The sequence below is a fragment of the Hemitrygon akajei genome, chromosome 1 (genome assembly GCF_048418815.1).
Source record: "Hemitrygon akajei chromosome 1, sHemAka1.3, whole genome shotgun sequence".
Classification (NCBI taxonomy): domain Eukaryota; kingdom Metazoa; phylum Chordata; class Chondrichthyes; order Myliobatiformes; family Dasyatidae; genus Hemitrygon; species Hemitrygon akajei.
This window is the reverse complement of record NC_133124.1, coordinates 28,455,109-28,461,686: the sequence shown is the minus strand read 5'-3', so window position 1 is coordinate 28,461,686 and position 6,578 is coordinate 28,455,109. Positions and strand designations below refer to the sequence as shown.

Here is a 6,578-nt window from a genome sequence, read left to right as displayed (position 1 = left end):
TTTTTCATGCCGCCTCGTAAACATTTTGCCTCGTAACAGTAGACCAATAAAATTGATGAGTAGTTCACAGAGGTCCAATGAAATTGTACGATAAATCAAGCGCACTTTCACAATTAAATTATTGTAAATCAGTCATTTGTACTCACCCTCATCAACATGGAAAACACTCGAAGCATTGTGCTACCTACCCTCTTAGTTTAAACTATATTTGTTTTCTGTACTACATCGCGGGATGCTATGACGACACACCCGGTTTCGCGGCGTCTTGTGGGAAAATGCCGTTTGCGATGAAACGGAAAGGAGGGGGTCGAGCGGCGGAGCGGCTTTGGATCTGAGCGAACTCTGCTTTTAAATGCCGTTTGCGATGAAACGGAAAGGAGGGGGGAGCGGATTCCGCGAGCGGCTTTGGATCCGAGCGAAATCTGCTTTTAAGTTAAAGGTATCAATAACTTTTCCTGGTAGGCTGCAGTATATATATTTTTTTACCAGTCGTTAGGAGATATTGGAATGTTGTTCAGTAAAGAAGTATACGCAACGTATATTTAAAAGTAGCCGCGTACGGGCACGGTTCGAAAAAAAGCATTTGCAATATGTATTTGTTTTTGTTACCATATGGATTTAATTAAAAGTTAAAAAAATCCTCACGTGTAATATCTTTCTGTGTAAATATCTCATATTACAACGTGGGACACCTGCGGCCGAAAATCCGGTGCGGCCTAAAATCCGGTGCGGCCTTTACATTTAAAAAAATGATTTTATTTCTAAAATTAGTGCCAGCGGCTAAAAATCAGGTGCGCTCTGTAGTCCGGAATCTACGGTAGTTGCTACGCACTTACAGACCCTCTTGCAAAGATTTGTAGTGCTTGTTTACCCCTTGACGCCAAATTCAACTTTATTTCCTCATTCCAGATTTGTTTCGAAGATTTATATTCTTCTTACATTATTTCTGCTTCAATGCAATTGTGCAATAAAATAAACTGAATTTTCCAGTGCCATTGTTGAACATTGTCTCTGGGATTCTGGTTTGGAAAAGAGATCACCAATTATGATAGTTAAATCTTGACGGTATAACTTAAGAATTTTTGCCAAATTTCATAACTAACTCACTTGTTAGACCACACTCTTCAAATATATTTGTCTTGGAGCAAAATGTTTTTTTTCCAGAGCTATTCTTTTATATTTTGGAAAAGATATGAAACTCAGTGCATTACTGAGGAGGATGTTAGACTTCAGAGTTGGGATATAATAGACTACTGGTAGACAAAAAAAGTACTGCACTAGAGCAGGAAGAATAAGATGAAACAATGTAAACTGAAATATAGAATTTTGAAGGGTCTGGAAGACCATCCTCTTCAGAATGATGAGTGTCACTGCTTTTCCTGTCATCTGGAGCTTGCTTCTACCCTCAGATCACTTTATTAGGTACAGGGATGGAACCCCCCTATGGTCTTCTGCTGCTGTAGCCCATCCACTTCAAGATTCAAAGTGTGGTGCATTCAGAGATGCTTTTCAGCACACCCATGGTTATTTGAGTTGCTGCCATCACCTTGTCTGTTTAACCAATCTGGCCATTCTCTTCACTTCTCATGGTAACCAGGTGTTTTCACGCACAGAACTGCTGCTTACTGGATTTATTTTGTTTTTCGCACCATTCTCTGTAAACTCTAGAGACAGTTATGTGTGAATATCCCAGGAGACTGGAGTTTGGCAGAACAATCATTCCAATGTCAAAGTCACTTAGATCACTGAACAACAACTGAATTTTGGCCATGCTCTGCATGGTTTGTTCATTGATTTGCTGGTTAAATATTTGCATTAATGAGCAGGTGTACCTACTAAAGTGGCCATTAAGTATATATTCACACAAATGAAGAATGAAAATAAACAAACAGTAATTGAGTACTGATCAAAGCGAAATGCAACCTGCCACTATCACCATCTGCCTCCTGTCAACAAGTGAATTTTGGAACAAATTTGCCAACTTTCCCTGGGCTCTAATAGTTCTGGCCAATCTCATGCAGAAAAAAAGTGAACTACTAGAGGAACTTGGTGGGTGGAGCCAAAGGGTTAGTTGATGTTTGGGGTTGAGACTGTGTATCACAATAGGAGTGACCAATCTCACACCTGGGGTCTTATTGAAAGCTTTATAAACACCAGCCACACTATATTGATGCACTTAGTTAACTTTTGAAAGATTTAGTCAGATTATTCAGGCAAGATGCTATGCTGACCAACTGAAAGGAGACATAAGACTGCTAAAATGAGAAAATCTGCAGATGCTGTAAATCCAAAGCAACGAACACAAAATGCTGGAGGAACTCTAGCAACTCCCAGATTTCCAAACCCTCAGATTTATTTTGGGGGTCGATGTGCCTGATTTGTTATTTTTGTGTGGGAGGAGGGATTTGAGGGTCAATGTGCCTGTTCTGTTTTCATTTGTTTTTGTGTGGGGAGGTGGGACTTGGGGGTTGATGATCGTGCTACTTTTTTTTCCTTCCTTGGTTTCATGGTTAACTGGAGAATTGAAGAATCTCAGAGTTGTATACTTTGTTTAAAAAGTGAACCTTTGAATTCAGTCCTTTAGAAATTTGTCCAATAATTTTCTTATCACTGACGTCAGACTCCGCGATCTGTAATTGCTACCTTATTCTTACTGCCCTTCTTGAATAAAGCTACTACATTTGCTGACCTCCTGTCATCTGATAATTCGCTTACCGCTAGCCAAAATTTTAAAATCTTTATAGAAGCCCTATTAATTACCCTTCTTGCCTCCTGTCACAATTGGTATAGACCTAATCAGGTTCTGTACATTTAGCCACCTATTGAGTCTGCTTTGACTCTAGTACCCTTTTAGTAATAGATTATTCTGGAATTTCAATGTCGTGTGGCTTGATTTCTTCAATTATGATGTCTTTCATATTCATGTAAGGCCATTTCTATGGTCTCTGGCTCTGTTATTCTTAATTACTCTCTTGCCTCAATACAGTTGCAAAATGGATTTTAGTGTTATTTATTGCTTTCTCTTTGTCAGCCAAATTTCTTTTCGAAGTACCCCCTCAGTACTCCCTATACTCTTGTCACCCTTCCCTTTTTCAGTTCTCATTAGCTTACTTTTAAAATTTATTACTATGCATCCTCGATACCCAGTATTCCTTAGACTTGTTGTTCTTGCCCTGCATCTTAATGGGAACACTAGATCCTGAACTCCCAATTTCATCAGAATCAAAATCAGGTTTATTGTATTTTTGAATAACCCTCATTTGTTGGATGTAGACTAACCTACAAGTAAGTGTTGCCAGTCTACTTTTGCCAAGATCTGACTTGTGGTTGTGTACTTATCAGTTGGGTGTCAATCAACGAGCAATTTCTTTCATTAAAATTTGATCAAAAATCATCTTATTCAGCTACAGTCAAAATCTGCACCACCTTTCACCATTATTTAAATTTAACAGTGACTTGTATAACAGAAATCTGTTGCCTATGAATGTACAATCTAAGTGTCAGGTTTTGCTTTAGGGTTTGCATGTAATTTATATCCAAAATGTTACTAAGAATGCCTGTTTTCAGCTCTGCAGGTTTACTTGTTTTAATCAATCTTCCATCATTCTGCTGAAATCTTATACAAGTATCAGTCTGTAGATTCAAAGATTGTCTCCTGCTAAATCTCTGAAATTTAAATCTGTTGTGACTTTTGTCTGGGTCTAATAGCTCCGTGTATCCTAACAAATCAGAAGTAAAATCAAAACTTTGTTGTCATGTAAATGAAGTTCCACCCCGCCCCCCCCCCAAGAGGATAACAAAGTAAAGAGTGCAACCACCAATCAGCCATTACCTTGTTTTATATCACAAAGACAATGGAGACACTGTAGTTTGAAAAGAAATATATACATACAAGAGAAGAGAAATTAAGGGGGTTTGCAACTTTCAAATCAGATATGTTTCATCCAAGTTTGGCAATTTATTCAAAACTGCTAAGAAAAGCAAGGGAGAACAGATTGAGGGATCTCTGTCATTTTCCAATGGTGTTTGGGCATGTGAATGGTGCTGGAGATGTGCTGATTTTGTGCCATTATTCACAAAAAGGATATAAGGAAGTCTGAGTAATTAATAGCCTAACTGCAACGGCTGTGAGGGTCTATTATTCTGATGACACAGATTAGGTTATTGAGGCGCAGTGTTCTTGATATAGCCTGCAAGTACTTTAGCCAAGCCTTTGAAAAGATCTTATGTGGCAGATTACCAAAAATGTAAAAGGCTCAAAGGAAATGACTTTGAGGAAATTAAAGGTAAGAAGTGAAAGCTAATATTTTACAATAGTTTTTGTGACTGGAAAACAGTTTCTGCAGGTATATTGTTGGTAGGATACTAAGGAGTGGCATTTCAGTATCCCATGGGAGAGTTTCTGGAAGTTGGCAGAACAGACATTAAAGATGGTTAAGAAGAAAAGCAGAATATTTTCATTTATTAACAGAGACCTAGGAAAAGCAATTATATGTCAGTTGTAATGAGCATGTTAGCAGACAATTTGGAATGTTGCTTATAGCTATTAAGTCAAAGATTTGTGAAGCACAGAAATAGACCATTTTGTCCATCAACACTAATCTGCTTTTCCCACGTTAGGACCATTTCCTTCTATACCTTATTTATGTGCATGTCTAAATGTCTTGCATGTATTATTTGTGTCTGATTCCTCTGGCATCACATTCCAGATATCAACTTTTTTTTGTAAAGCAACTTACCCCTAAGGTAACCCACACAAAATGCTGGTGGAACGCAGCAGGCCAGGCAGCATCTATAGGAAGAAGCACTGTTGACGTTTTGGGCCGAGACCCTTCGTCAGGACTAACAAATAAAAGATAGTAAGAGATTTGAAAGTAGGAGGGGGAGGGGAAAATCCAAAATGACAGGAGAAGACAGGAGGGGGTGGGGTGAAGCTAAGTGCTGGGAAGGTGATTGGCAAAAGGGATACAGAGCTGGAGAAGGGAAAGGATCATGGGACGGGAGGCCTAGGGAGAAAGAAAGGGGGAGGGGAGCACCAGAGGAAGATGGAGAACAGGCAAAGAGCAATGGGCAGAGAGAGGGAAAAAAAGGGGGGAATAAATAAATCAGAGATGGGGTAAGAAGGGGAGGAGGAGCATTAACGGAAGTTAGAGAAATCGATGTTCATGTCATCAGGTTGGAGACTACCCAAACGGAATATAAGGTGTTCCTCTAACCTGAGTGTGGCTTCATCTTGACAGAAGAGGAAACCATGGATAGACATATACGTGGAATTAAAACGTGTGGCCACTGGGAAATCCTGCTTTTTCTGGTGGACAGAGCGTAGGTGTTCAGCGAAACGGTCTCCCAGTCTGTGTCGGGTCTCGCCAATATATAAAAGGCTGCACTGGGAGCACCGGACGCAATATACCGCACCAGCTGACTCACAGGTGAAGTGTCGCCTCAGCTGGAAGGACTTGTCTGGGGCCCTGAATGGTGGTGAGGGAGGAAGTGTAAGGGCAGGTGTAGCACTTGTTCCGCTTATAAGGATAAGTGCCAGGAGGGAGATCGGTGGGAAAGGATGGGGGGGGGGGGGGATGAATGGACAAGGGAGTCGCGTAGAGACTGCAGGGATCACTCCCAGACAACAAACTGCAAATACAAAAGAAAAAATGTAATAAATACCAATAATATGAGATGAAGAGCCCTTGAAAATGAGTCCATAGGTTATGGGAACAATTCACTGATGGGGCAAGTGAAGTTGAGTGAGATGATCCCCACTGGTTCAAGATTTAACCACCGGTCAAATCGCAGCAAGAGGCGGAGAGGGAAGAGGTAAAAGAAGCTCGGAGAGAAGCTTTTTTTTAACTAATCACGGCAAAGAGGCTAAACTGCGCAGGCGAGTGATGTAACGCGCTAAAAGTTTAAAAAGGAAGAATGCCATATACAGCGGCCATCGTCGTAGCGGACTGAAGCAGAGTGGAACGGCTTTGGCTCAAAAGGCTTCGGCGAGGACAGGCAGAGGCGAGGTTGAACGGGGCACAACTGGGCAAGCGCGTGAAAGTCAGCCCGTGAGGCAGCGGGAGAATTTAAATAGTGAGCAGAGGCTGAGTACGAGCTTCACTCCAGGTAAGGTAAGGACAGGTAAGTCCTTTAATTAATCTAATTAGATTAGGAGTAGGTAATGGAGGCAGCAGTTAGGGCAGTTGAGTGCTCTGTTTGCAGTAAGTGGGAAGTCAGGGTGAACACTGTTGTCCCTGATGGCTACATCTGCAAAAGGTGCATCCAGCTGCAGCTCCTGGCAAACTGTGTTAGGGAACTGGAGCTGGATGAACTATGGATCATTCGGGAGGCAGAAGCAGAAATAGACGGGAGTTTCATGGAGATAGTCACCCCTAGGAGTCAGGAGACACGTAGTTGGGTGACTGTCAAGAGAGGGAAGGGGAATAGACAGGAAGAGCAGAGCACCCCTGTGGCCGTTCCCATCAACAATAAGTATACCGTTTTGGATACTGTTGGTGGGGACGACCTACCAGGGACAAGTTGCAGTGGTTGTGTTTCTGGCACTGAGACTGAACCCTCAGCTCAGAAGGGAAGGA

At 41.4% G+C, this 6,578-nt stretch overlaps 1 protein-coding gene across 1 annotated transcript in view; it reads left to right on the top strand.

Annotated features, from left to right (window-relative positions):
- The window catches only part of LOC140725104 (uncharacterized), a 523,726-nt gene that overhangs the window by 858 nt on the left and 516,290 nt on the right, over positions 1 to 6,578 (top strand). The window lies entirely within an intron of this gene.